Below are 14,543 nucleotides of genomic sequence, written 5' to 3' on the forward strand. Positions count from 1 at the left end.
ATAACCTAGTCCCGAGTGAGTATGGCATCATTCCCATAGGCTTGGGATGGTACAAACCCCTGTAGGCAACCAACGAATATCATCCTCGAGACCAGTTTAATAAATTAAATTTTAAAACAAATCGTTTAAAATTCCATAATTTATTAACAGCCAAAACAAATGAAGGGAGGTCAAATAAATTGACAATGAAAGAACTGACGAGGAGGATATAAAGAACTTGCCTTTACGAATATATCCTCAGGCTTGATTCAACCCAACAAGGTAAAAATTATACAAACTGCAATATCCCAATTATTTGCCAAAATTAACAAAATTGGGCTCTAAAAGAAATTCTAACCGTACAGAATATTAATTACTAGCTTGTCTACATACATGGTAAATTAACTCTTGAATTAAACTGAATTTAATCTAAATTTTCCACCCAAATTTCCCAAATTTCGAGGTCGCGCACATTGGTTTTTCTCCCAAAATTTGCTGCTGTTCATATGCAAAAGAACGCCCGAATTGGGCTTTAAATTCGGCCAAAAATGAGCGAATGAGAGGGCGCCACGTGGCAGCGCTGGAGCGGCCGCTGGGGAGGCCACCGCCTCAATCGAAACGACGTCGTTTCGGATGCTTTTGGCTGATTAAAATCAACCCTCACGCGCGCACACCCGCGGATTCTAACCCACGCCTTGCCCACGGCTACCCTCGTATGCAATCGCTCGCGCCCGCACCAACCTTCAATCTATATACAACTTATGTTATATTTGAAGTGATTTTGGGCCCTTTTCTAGCATTCGCACCAGCCACCCCCAACTTCCATTATTTACACTCTCACCCCCTATATTAATTACACTACCACTCGAAACTTTCAAAAATCACACAATTTGATTTATTTCAATTTTTTCTTATTCCATAAATTTTTTAAAATAACATAATTAATTATCCTTATTTCTTATTTCCTTAAAATCACATAATTTATTTTTTATTTATAACAACAAGTTATTTTAATTTTCTTTTTAATTTTTAAATTACCCCGATACTAATAATTAAATTAATTTATGATTTACGGGGCGTTACAATAATAACATGAGATAATTGTAAAATATGAGAATAAAGCACATTTACGACCAAGATTAAAGCTTACATACTTTGTCTTGGAGGAAAATTTTGAAATTTCTACTAGGTAGAATTATTAGCTTTTATTGAAGTTAAAAACCAATACACACTCTTAGCCAAACCAATATATAAAACCTTCTTGTAGGAAAGGATAAGTCTATCACACCAAGGTGAGAATCCACTTTCTTTGCCTTGAGAGAATTAAATGTTCTTATAAGTGTTTTTAGATTTGCTGTCATTTGTCTCACTATAGATCTCTTCATTTATAAGTTATAACCCTAAATTTAAAAATTAACAGTAAAAAATAAAAGAGAAAAAAGAACAATATTTGAGATTTATAGAATAAGGATCGTCTATTTTTCATTAATGAAATATTAACAACTCGTAGATATATAGTTTAAAAGAAAAGACATCAATCTTGAAAATATACTTTCAAGTCCCATGGAGGCCAAAAAGATTAAAAGGTGATCAAATTTCAAATGCAATTGGCAAAACACCATAATAATGATATACTTGTAACAAAAAGCCTATGTAAGAGAATAATTTAAATGAGATTTTGATTTTTAGTACAAGTATGATGAAATCTTTTTATTTATTTATTTGTGTTTGTACTTTGAAATATCATGAAAACTTAAAAAAGGTACATAGAATCGTCTTTATTCATACGTTTGACTTCCTTGGTTTAGACTTCTTAATGGGCCATGTTCAAAGATATACCTTGATTTAGACGCTTAAGGGATTTTGTTAAGATGCATGATTAACTATTTTGGGAAGGTTGGGACGTTTTAACGGATTCCTTCGAACATTTGAATGAGGCTTGTAATAATAGGAGATGGGTTTATGGAAAGGTCTGAATGTTTAAGGGCGAAGAGTTTGTTAGTTTAAGAAATGAGTGAATTAAGTCTTTTTTATTTTTTAATTTTTAATTTAAATAAAAATTTAAAATAGTAAATAAAAAGAATTAAAAAAATACGGTACACAATAATATATAATAGTTTGACTATCTCTACTCTACTATCTTGACTCTTCACTAAAGATTTACTCAAATCAACTTACTTTTTTAAACAAGGCATAGCTACAAATCTTTACAATAAGATCAGTCACAACCAATACCTTTTAGCTTAATTTTTATAAATTTACAAGGAGGATTGTGAATAACAATTTCAAGAGAATAAATAAATGATACCCAATTTCAATTAGTTCTTTTGATTACACAAATAGATAAATGAAAATGGAAAGCAATAAGCGCTCTCTTTTTGTTTTTTTTTTTTTTATGAATGTAGGCAATAAGCACTCTTGAATTCTCGAAAATATTTTTCTCTTTTCAAGTTCATAGTATTGTATTTTTCTTTAGATTTCAATCTTCTTTTATAGTGTTATGTTATTCAATGCTTCTGTTGAGCTGTTCTTCAAGAAAAAAAAATGTTCTTTTTTATTTTGTGTCTTAACTGCAATATTAATTTTGTCTTTACAAAACTTCAAAAATCAGTTAGAATATCACAACTTGTGTACAAGTTATCTAAAAATCATTTAATGTTCTAAAAAGTAGAAATAACTAGCATTTAATATTTACTTGACTAATTTTGATATTTACTCGACTATATAAATTTTGTAATCGATTATTTTTACAATTACTCAAGTATAAACTACCTTTTACTCAATTAAATTTTTGACACAGAAAAATTTGATACATGCTCAATTAAAAAAGATATTTACTCGAATACATAAAGATCTTTACTCGAATATAATTTTTCATACTCAATTAATGTTCCAGAGACTTGGAATATTTCAAGCATATATTTATTTGATTACAAAAATAATCTACTCTTGTACATATAATACACTACTCGATTACAATTTTAAATACTCGAATACAAATACATTCTAAAGACTAAAAGATTTTTCAAGGATTACATACTCAATTACAAAATCTATCCACTCTAGTATAAATGGATAATTACTTGTGTTGTGACATGAATACAACAATAAATTTGTTGAATGAAAACGTCGTCTTTAAACCGCTTGAACTTGCAAAAAATAATAAAAGAGTCAGAGGGTGCGGGAAGGTCCTCGTGCAAACACTCCGACGCTTAAGTTAGACACTAAGTAGATGAAAGAAACTATATTGAAATTAATATAAAAAACGTCCCCCTCTTTAGGAATGAATGATTTCTTATTTAAAGAGAAATATGGAATGATTTAAAATGTAACAGAATTATGATTTTTGCAGATAACACTTATCTTGATGGATGACGTTTATTTTGCCCTTCTTAGGGATAGAATTTCTTAGGGATGGTACTTATCCAAATATTTCATAACCATTTTATAATTAGAATTCGCTATGGATAATTATCTATCCTTTTCTTGGAATATTTAAAAGGATTTTTAAATATCGGACTTATCATATTTACGCGCTTTGTGCAGGACCCCCCACATATGGGAAATTTATGTAATTTAACCCAAAAAGATATTTTGGGCTTTTGAGCTTGCTTGACCTTTTAATGGGATTTTACCTATGACACAACAACTTGATTACAAAAATTATTACTCGATTAATCTATATATATTATAACAAAACAGCCGTCAAATTTTTTCCCGCCCATTTCTAGTTACTATTTTGATATTTTATTATGTTTTTTTAATTTTTTTTTCTTACCTAAAATAGAATTTTTATAGGTCATTAATTAAGTCTTGGAGATGTAGTTCTTGGAACATGTAAATGGTTTTTTCATAATTAAATAGTGTTTGGAGAATGTGTAATCATACTGGTATATGAAGAGCCAAGATAAATATTATTAATTTATCTATATTATTAATTTTTAAATATTAGCATAAAATTTTAATTGAAATAAATTACAGAAAAATGATACTTTTTTAAATTGGGAAAAATCTTGAAATATTAGGTAATACTATTAAATACCGACTGTCAAGTAAATTTTTTATTTGATTTTTATTTATATATAGTTTAATTAATTAATTTTTTTTTATAATTTTAAATGTTATAATTTTATATATAAATATATATATATTATAACAAAACAGTCGTCAAATTTTTTCCCACCCATTTCCAGTTACTATTTTGATATTTTATTATGTTTTTTTAATTTTTTTCTTACCTAAAATAGAATTTTTATAGGTCATTAATTAAGTATTGGAGATGTAGTTCTTGAAACATGTAAATGGTTTTTTCATAATTAAATAGTGTTTGGAGAATGTGTAATCATGCTGGTATATGAAGAGTCAAGATAAATATTATTAATTTATTCATATTATTAATTTTTAAATATTAGCATAAAATTTTAATTGAAATAAATTACAGAAAAATGATACTTTTTTAAATTGGGAAAAATATTGAAATATTAGGTAATACTATTAAATACGGACTGTCAAGTAAATTTTTTATTTGATTTTTATTTATATATAGTTTAATTAATTTAAATTTATTTTTTTATAATTTTAAATGTTATAATTTTATATATAAATTAAATGTTATAATTTTATTTTTTAACTTTATTTTTTTTGTTGCTTTTTAAAAAATGTGACATGTCTTAAATGTGATAATTGATTGCTAGGATAAATATGTAAAGTTATGGATAATCAATTTTAAAATTTTGATTATTATTATTTATATAATTAATTAATTATTTAAATTCTCTTTATTTTATATATAGTTTAATTATTTTAAATTTATTTTTTTATAATTTTAAATGTTATAATTTTATATATAACTTAAATGTTATAATTTTATTTTTTAACTTTAGTTTTGTTTGTTGTTTTCTTAAAAATGTGACATGTCTTAAATGTGATAATTGATTGCGATTAGAAATATGTATAGTCATGTATGTATAATTAATTTTAAAAAATTGATTATTATCATTTATATAATTAATTAATTATTTAAATTATCTTTATTTTATATAGTTTAATTAATTTAAATTAAATTAAATTATAATTTTAAATGTTATAATTTTATATATAACTTAAATGTTATAATTTTATTTTTTAACTTTATTTTTTTTGTTGCTTTCTTAAAAATTTGATCTGTCTTAAATATGATAATTGATTGTCAGAAGAAATATGTAAAGTCATGTATGAATAATCAATTTTGAAAATTTGATTATTATCATTTATATAATTAATTGATTATTTAAATTATTCTTATTTTATATATAGTTTAATTAATTTAAATTTATTTTTTAAATTTTTAAATGTTATAATTTTATATATAATTTAAATATTATAATTTTATTTTTTAAACTTTTTTTTGTTACTTTCTTAAAAATTTGACCTGTCTTAAATGTGGTAATTGATTGCGAGGAAAAATATGTAAAGTCATGGATAATCAATTTTGAAAATTTGATTATTATCATTTATATAATTAATTAATTATTTAAATTATCTTTATTTTATATATAGTTTAATTAATTTAAATTATTTTTTTTATAATTTTAAATATTATAATTTTATATATAACTTAAATGTTATAATTTTATTTTTAAATTTTTTTTTTACTTTCTTAAAAATTTGACATGTCTTAAATGTGATAATTAATTGTTAGGAGAAATATGTAAAGTCATGTATGAATAATCAATTTTGAAAATTTGATTATTATTATTTTATATAATTAATTGATTATTTAAATTATCTTTATTTTACATACAATTTAATTAATTTAAATTTATTTTTTATAATTTTACATGTCATAATTTTATTTTTCAACTTAATTAATTATTATCATTTATTTAATTCTCCTTTTTCCTATTAGTCTACACTGAAGATGTGTTATATGTTGGACTTGGAGAAATTAAATGCAAATTAAATTTGTGTTTTGAAAATTATGTTAGTGAGTAAGATTCAAATTGTGTGGCAAAGCATGGGAAAAAAGAGAAAGTTAATGGTGGCATATGATTTGATAAATTGAGAGAAATATGAGAATTTAAATGAAGAGAAATTAACAAAAGAAAGTAAATATTTCTCTCCATTCTCGTTCAACCCTTCCATTTATTCTCTTCTCCTTTCTCGATTATTCTTCTCAAATTTTCTCTTCTTCTTTACTTTTATTTAGTAAATTTTAACCGTATTTTTTTACCCAGTTTGATCTTCTGGTGTAACATAGCACCACTATTCTGTCAAGTGAGTGATGTGAATGCAACTAAGAAAAATTAGGCCTTGAGGGTTTGTGTGATATGCACATATGAGACAAATACACGTAAAAATTCCTCCCAAAAAAAAGTCTACCCTTGAATGCATATTTCAAAATAAAGAGGTTGGTTATCGTTTATTTTTGTTTTCCTATTATTGTGTAATTTTTTTATTTTTTACGCATTGCTTATTGTATTACATGATAATTTAGGTTTATTTTTACATGATTTCGGGATAGAGTTATGTGTTTTTAATTGTTTCTCTACCCTTGAATGCATATAAGGAAATCTTTCAAAATCTATAATATTTTTGTTGTATTTTCATTATTGTAACACGGTTATTTTATTTATTTTTTACTTCTTTATTGTGATTTTTATTTATTGTAACTATTAAATTATATAATTTTTAATTTAACAATTTTTTTTCTATTTTTATGATATCCATTCATCCATGCATCGTATGGGTGATCCGCTAGTTTTAACTAAACAAAAACTTGCATTATTTACTTGAATACAAATCCTTATTTAGTTGAGTACATAGAATCTTTACTCGAATAAACCTATATTTGTAATCAATTAGCTATTGATTTAATTGATGCTTACTTGATTACAAATAACTTGCACTTGATTATAAAAACACATTTACTTTGAATTTAGCTTAGGGTTATTTTGATAAAAAGAAATATTCAATTATACAAAAGATCTTACTCGACTATGTGAACTAAGCCATACAATTGTAATTATTAAAGCAAGTGTAATTGTAATCGAAGTAATTATAATTAATTTATAATTGTAACGCCCTGTAAATGGTAATTAATTTAATTTGGGGTAATTTAATTTAAAATAAATATCAAAATAATTTGTTATGATTAAATAAAAATAAATTATGAGATTTTAAGGAAATAAGGAATTAAGGTAATTGATTAATTATTTTAGGAATTTCTGGATTTAGAAAAAAATTGGAATAAATTAAATTGTGTGATTTTTAGAAGTTTCGGGTGTTAGTGTAATTAATATAGGGGGTGAGAGTGTAATTTATGGAAGTTAGGGGTGGCTGGCGCGAATTGTAGAAAGGCTGAAAAATCACTTTAAATATAACTTAATGTATATATAGGTTGGAGATGCATGCGGGTACGAGCAGTCGCTCGCGAGACGGCCAAGCAGCGGGCGAGGGATTGAAACCGGGCAGACGCGCGCGAGGGAGAGAATTTTTGGCTGATTTAAATCAGCCATTAGACGTCAAAACGATGTCGTTTTGATTGGGGCGGTGGCCTCCCAGCGCTGCCACGTGGTGCCCCCTCTGCTGGTTGTTTTGGTCGAATTTTAAGCCCGATTTCGGGCGTGTTTTGAGCGCAATTCAGCAGCAAAAAATTACAGAAAATAAGCAGCGGCACGCGGGAGAAAATTTGAGAAATTTTGGGGCCAAAATCGAATTAAATCCAGTTTAATTTACCAAGTATGTACCTAAGCTAGTAATTAATATTTTGTGCGGTCAAAATTTTGTTTAAGGTCCAATTTTATTAATTTTGACGAATAATTGGGATATTGCAGTTTGTTTAATTTTGACCGTGTTTGGTCAAACGAGTCTAAGGTTATCTTCGAAAAGGCAAGTTCTTTATACCCTCATTGTCGATTCTTTCGATGTCAATTTATTTGACCTCCCTTCGTTGGTATTGACTGTTAATAAATTATGGAATTCTAAACGGTTTGTTTTAAAATTTAATTTATTAAATTGGTCTCGACGACTTTATTCGTTAGTTGCCTACGGGGGTTTGTGCCACCCCAAGCCTATGGGAATGATGTCGTATTCACCCAGGGTTAGGTTCTTAGCTGTCAGGTATTATTATTGGATTTTTGGTTATTTATTGGCTAGAGCGGTTGTGCAATGGAGGCAAGGATTAGTTGTTCGGTGATGGTGTGACTGTCGTACGGTCTATCTTAGGCCGTCAGATGGTCTCTCCTAGTCACGGACCACTGACCAGTGTCAGGCACTACTGACTAGCTCTGCCGTTATGTGATTATAACATGCCTGATTATATTTTATTTTTGTTGCATGATTTGGTATGCACATGGGTACGGGCTGCATGTTGGGATTATCATGATTTGGTTATGTTTGATCACGGACATTCTAGCTTGGTCAGGTTGCATCCAGCACGGGCATATGCATCGCGTGTGATTTACTATATGGGCGGAGCGTGGCCTAATGCTTGGATGTATGGGCGCCTGTATCACGTTGATGCTCATTACGCTATTGCATTTTATATGCATTGCATGGTTACTGGTAGTATTTAGTTCTCGGATGGGAGTACCGTTCCGAGGGAGCCTATGGCTCGGCTGTTGGGAGTACCGGCAAGGATACGAGTGACGAGAGTACCGACCCGGGACAGTGCGCACAGGTTTGTTGGAGATCTATTTTGCCTTTCAAGGGAACGGCATGTTGGTATGAGACTTGGGTGCCAGGTGTTTTATGTGGGCCCGAGGACCGGTATGTGTTTTATTATGGTGTACTGTTGCGTTGTTGCGTCACATGACTTGTGTGTACATGTGTGTTTATATTTGGGGTGATCTCCTCTTCTGTTTCATCTTCAACCTTCCTTTTCATACAAACTTGTTGAGTCTTGCGACTCATCTTATTTTTCATCATTCCAGGTAAGGGTAAAGCAAAAGTCGATGGCGAGGACCGCGCCACCTAGCAGCCAGCCATGTCAGTAGGGTGTACAGTTAGCTGCCCCCATCTTCTCTGATATTTTGTTAAGAGTTCTGACTCTTATTTTTTACTGTGCCCGGTTATTCCTTGTATCTTTTATTTGTTGGCACAGGTGTCTGTATATTTTTATATACTCCTTGACTTCTGTTCCAGCAGGGTACTTGTGGGTGTGCATGTATATTGTTTTGTTTCCGCTATTGTATTTTTCGTATGTATGCATGCCAGGGTATTTTTGTCTTATGTCTATTTCTCTTTCCTCTATGTAAGCGCTTTCGTTTGGATAGACCAGGTGGTTGAAATATCCGGGTAGGGGTGCTTACAATAATAATTATACATAATATTTAGTTTTTACATATAAAATAGTATATTCCTTTATAAAATATTTTCAAGTTATAATTTATTTACAACATTACTCAATAAATAAAAATTTGACATTAAAAGATAATATAACAATATTTTAAAAAATTATAAAATTATTTTTATATATGTATGTATGCGGGGTAATTGGGGGAGGGCGCTATTACTCGACTTGATAATGTCACGCTCGTGTCAAACAACATAAGAAATACCAAACACTGGCAAGAGATCGATTCTGCTGTAACCATTTAGGCTTTCTAAATTTATCCACAAATTTTTGAATAATTTTTGTCAGTATGAAAATAAATTATATATATATATATATATTAAAAACACTTGTATCCTTTAAGACTAACAAAAGTAAAATTCAAATTTTAATTTGTTTCAATTTTAAACTACAGTCTATTCACAATTAAATTAAATTGTGTAATATATCCGGTATTCCACTATGAGGACGGCGGGGGAGAAGAAATGGAAACCAAATCAAAAATGTAAAAATACTTTTTATTTGTTGCTAACAATTTTAAATTAATTTTAAAAATGAAAATTATATTTTTCTGTAATATTAAAGATGAAAATTAAAAACGAAAGTTCTTCCAGTTCCAGCGCAATAAAATTACTTTAATTAGAATTCCAAAATAGGAGCAATTAATTTTACAATTTTTTGTTTCTTCTAAAAATCAGACAAGCTATTTTTTTGTCTTTAAAATTTATATTAAATTTGCATGAGTTTGTTGAGAAATATTAATAGACAATTTGAACTATTAATTAAGTCAGAGAAAATTATTCATTTGTATAAAATCTTATATTTATATCTTTATCTTATATATATAATATATTAAAGTAAGATAGTCAACCAAAGTATTTTGCCAAGTGTCAATCAATGTTGAATTTTTTCCCTCCAAAACTTGCATTAAATCAAAGGTAGTGATTAATTAATTATTAATTTTACTTTAATAATTATATCTTAACAAATTATTAAAGGTAGTCTTAATAATTATATCTTAACAAATTAATTAATTATTGATTTTAGTTTAAAATCAAAGGTAGTCTTAAAAATGTGATATCTTAACAAATTTATAAAAAAATATTTAAGGTTGTCAAATGCTTAAGTTTTACAATGCTAATTAATATTTAAGATATCACATTTTTAAGACTATAGCTGATATCAGAATCCATAATTTTAAAGTTTTGTTATAATTGAAAAACTCATGCATTGAAAAATTTATTTTTCCCCACATTTAAGAGTTTTAATTTATATTTATAAAATTTATAAATAAATAAATATAATATAATAAATAGAAAATAAATTATAATATTATAAATTTTATAATATTTATTTATAAATAAATAAATAAATTATAAATATTTTATCAAGTGACCTACTTAATGTGTTAATTATTTTTTAACATATTGAATAACGGTACATTGAATTAAGAGTATTCTTTATTAGCATATTAAATAGTGGATAATTAATTAAACTTAAATTTTGATAAAAAAATTGAGTACTAAAAGAAAAAAAAAACTATAATTATCAGTTTTGTTAGAATTATTTAAAATAACAAGTTTAATCTTTTATTTTTAAATTAAACTCTCCCGTGCATTGCACAGATTTATCACTAGTTGTATTTAATTGAGCTAAGTGGGTTATAATTGTCAAAATTAAAACATTTTGATAAATTTATAAATTCGTAAAAATGTAAGTTTTTTTTTTTTTTTTTGCTGTTTACCCTAAATATAATCATTTCATTTGCACGAAAGGCTATTTTTGTATTTAGTGTTAATAGCGATTTCAGTTTTTAAAATTAATTTAAATTATTTGACAAAATGAAAAGAGTTTTACAATTTAGGAATTAGGCGGGTAAATTTGATTAGGTATGTGACTACGAGCGAACAAAGTTACTGACAACCAATTGAGCACATAGAGAGAGGGTAAGACTGACCGACTGAGTGGCCTCTCAACCTTCGCCCTGAGAGCAATAATACATGATATATGAGTGAGTGCATCCATTGATTGAGACTGCTCATTTCGGCCACTTGAAAATCAATGCAACAGTTGGGCCACCGATCAACCTAAATTTCTTGGGTGTAATAGGTGAAATTTCTAACTTTAAGGGTCTTTCACATATTGTTCTATACACGTAGAATGGATTAATCACAATATATGGTAATGTATCAGATATGAGGCACAGTGCATGGTGCCCATAAGGAGCCACCTTCATAAAAAGATGAAAACTCTCACACTGCGACTGCCATGAGTTGAACCTGCATCATTGGGTATAATCTACTACCTGAGAACCAATTGTGTTACGCCTGTAAGGGCTAAATTTCTTGATTCATATCAAAACGGATTTTCAAACTTAAAGCGTGTCAAATAGGTCAAGCGTGGAGTCCAACTCGTTACTACAGCGAGTTGGGTTAAACCAAGCCCAGTACCCATAGAAAGGTTCGACGAGCCTTGGGGTCCGCCAAGCCCAAGAACCCTAGCTCATTAGGCTTTTTTTTTTTTTTTTTAAATAGGAAGGTTATAATTTTTATATTGCAATTTTGATTTTTAATTCTTAATATATAATTAATAAGTCTACTATTTTAAAAATTAATTAATAATTACAAAGAAGATGGCACACTGCAATGACAATCAATCAATAAAAAGTACATAAACAAGACAGTGGAAACTATTAAATATTTATAAATTTTAATATACTTTTAAATGTGTTATTGGATCATTAGAAACTACTAAAAGATTTCAATTACCAAAACTTTTAACTTTTAACTACTAGCTTCTAAGTTCTAAATTTTTATTTTAAAAGTGAAATTTCTATTTTTAAAATTATTTTTATATCATATTTTTTAAATAAATAAGATTTTTTTAAAATTAATTTTAAAATTACAAAAAAAAAAAAAAAAAAAAAACAAGCCAACCAATTTATGTTGGGCTTTGCTCGTTTAGGCTCATGAGCCCGATGTGTCAACCCATCCTAGGCAAACTTATGAGTTGAACTGAGCCTTGTGTTTCACTAATAAGTCAAGTCTAAGCTTTTCTCGTCTCTATGAGGCCAATGGATAAGGCCAAGCCGAGTTGAGTCAAGGTTGACCCATTCAACAAGCCTATTTGAACTTAGAAATTTGGGTTTAAACCCATGTTTATAAATCCAAATTTTTGGGTTTGCTGACAATTGGTTTTACTTTACACTTGTCATCAATGGATTTGCTGACAATTGGTTTTACTTTACACTTGTCATCAATGAGTTAGACAGATTGACAACCCTAATAATGAGGTTGTAAAGGAGGAAGACGATAGAAAGAAAAAATGGGTGAAGAGGAAGAAAGATAACATCATTTGAGAGGATCGAAACCAAGAGAGAATGTGTGAAAAAAAATGGACATCAATTGAAAATAATTAAAACCCAAAATGAAATCCCAAATCATATAATGGATAAAATCAACAAAACACTCCACTTAAACAACTCAAATCCCTAAATCACATGTTTAACCAAAATAACACAAACACTGGAATATAAGCATGAGGATCTTTAAGGGTTGAGAAAAAGATATTTGTTGCTAAACATCACTTGTATAGTTGTCTCCATGATAAAACGTTGAGATTTAGCACTCTTATTATCTTTAGGAAAGAAACCATATCACTAACCAATGACAATAAAAAGAAACATTTTTACCTTGTGATAAGGTTCCAAGGTCTCTCCGTAACCTATTTTTAATATTCCTAAAAAATCCTCACATAAAATCTCATATTTACCCTTAATAAATGTTGTATGTTCAACCACTCAGCATTTACTCTTTCAAGCGCGCGTGTACGCAATTTCTCACCCACCGTCGCTACAGCCACTTTATTCACTATATCACCATATCTGAACACTTTTACTCATCCACGCCGCGCAGCCATTGTTATTCAACATACAACATTACAGAACAACTATTACTCACTCAACACGAAAGATTACTAAGCAAAGTTCAGCTCATGATAGGCAAGTTAAGCATGGAAGATTATCATAAACAAATGTTTGCGGAGTTTTACAAAGAAGATAATAACTATTCATGTTCTGGCGAGAAAGAAGATGATGAAATACATGAGGTATTTGAAAATTTGTTGTATTTCTAAATTTATTTATAAGCAAGAGTTGGGAAACTCTGAAGGATACCCCAAATCCTCGGGGGGAATCAATGTGCCCCGAATCCTTCGATTCGGGGACTCCTTGAGTATCCGAACCGAAGGATTCGGGAACTCGATGATGCCCCGAATCCTTCGGTTCGGGGGAGTAAAGTAACCCCGAGTCTAATGATTCGGATATTTCATTACTTTAAATTATTTATGTTTTTTATTTACATAATTTTTATTTTTTGTTCATATTTTATCAGTCAGCTGTTGAACCGGTTACCAATCAGGTATCATACATTATTAAACTTTCATTTAGTTATTATGTGAACAATATTTTTAAATTATTTATGTTTTCTATTTACATAATTTTTTTTCATTTCAACAGTCATTTGATGCTATTGAACCATTTACTACCAATGAGGTATCATACATTTTTATTAAATTTTTATTTCATTATTATTTGAACAATATTTGAATTCTATTTTTTTATCAGTTGTTTAGCAGTAAAGAAGAACTTATTGGATGGGTTAGACAAGTTGGAAAAGAAAATGGAATTGTTATCGTGATAAAGGGTTCTGAATGTGGAGGTCCCGGAAGGCCATTTAGAGTTCGTTTTGCTTGCGAAAGAGGTGGAAAATATAGACCATCAAAAAAGAGAGAAGAATCAGGGGAAGAATTAAAACGTAAGTGTACGGGTTCAAAGAAATGTGATTGTCCATTTCAATTAGTTGGCCTCAAAGTTTTAGACAAAAAATAGAAGTTGAAGATTACATGTGGATTTCACAATCATACACCATCAACTCAACTTGAGGGTCATTCATATGCAGGGCGGCTTACAGAAGAAGAGAAAAAAATATTGAATACAATATCTAATAATCTTGTGAAGCCTAGAAATATTTTGATGGCTATAAAGGCACAGGACCATAGAAACGCAACTACTATCAAAACTATATATAATGCACGTCAAAGATATAGACTTATAGAGAAAGGTGGTCGATCACAAATGCAACAGTTGATGAAGAAATTAGGAGAATGTAATTATGTGGAATGGCATAGATGTGAGAGATCAACAGATTGTATTACAGATTTATTTTGGGCTCATCCGATGGCTATAGAGTTA

The sequence above is a fragment of the Diospyros lotus genome, chromosome 10, assembly GCF_014633365.1.
Source record: "Diospyros lotus cultivar Yz01 chromosome 10, ASM1463336v1, whole genome shotgun sequence".
In the NCBI taxonomy this organism is placed as follows: Eukaryota; Viridiplantae; Streptophyta; class Magnoliopsida; order Ericales; family Ebenaceae; genus Diospyros; species Diospyros lotus.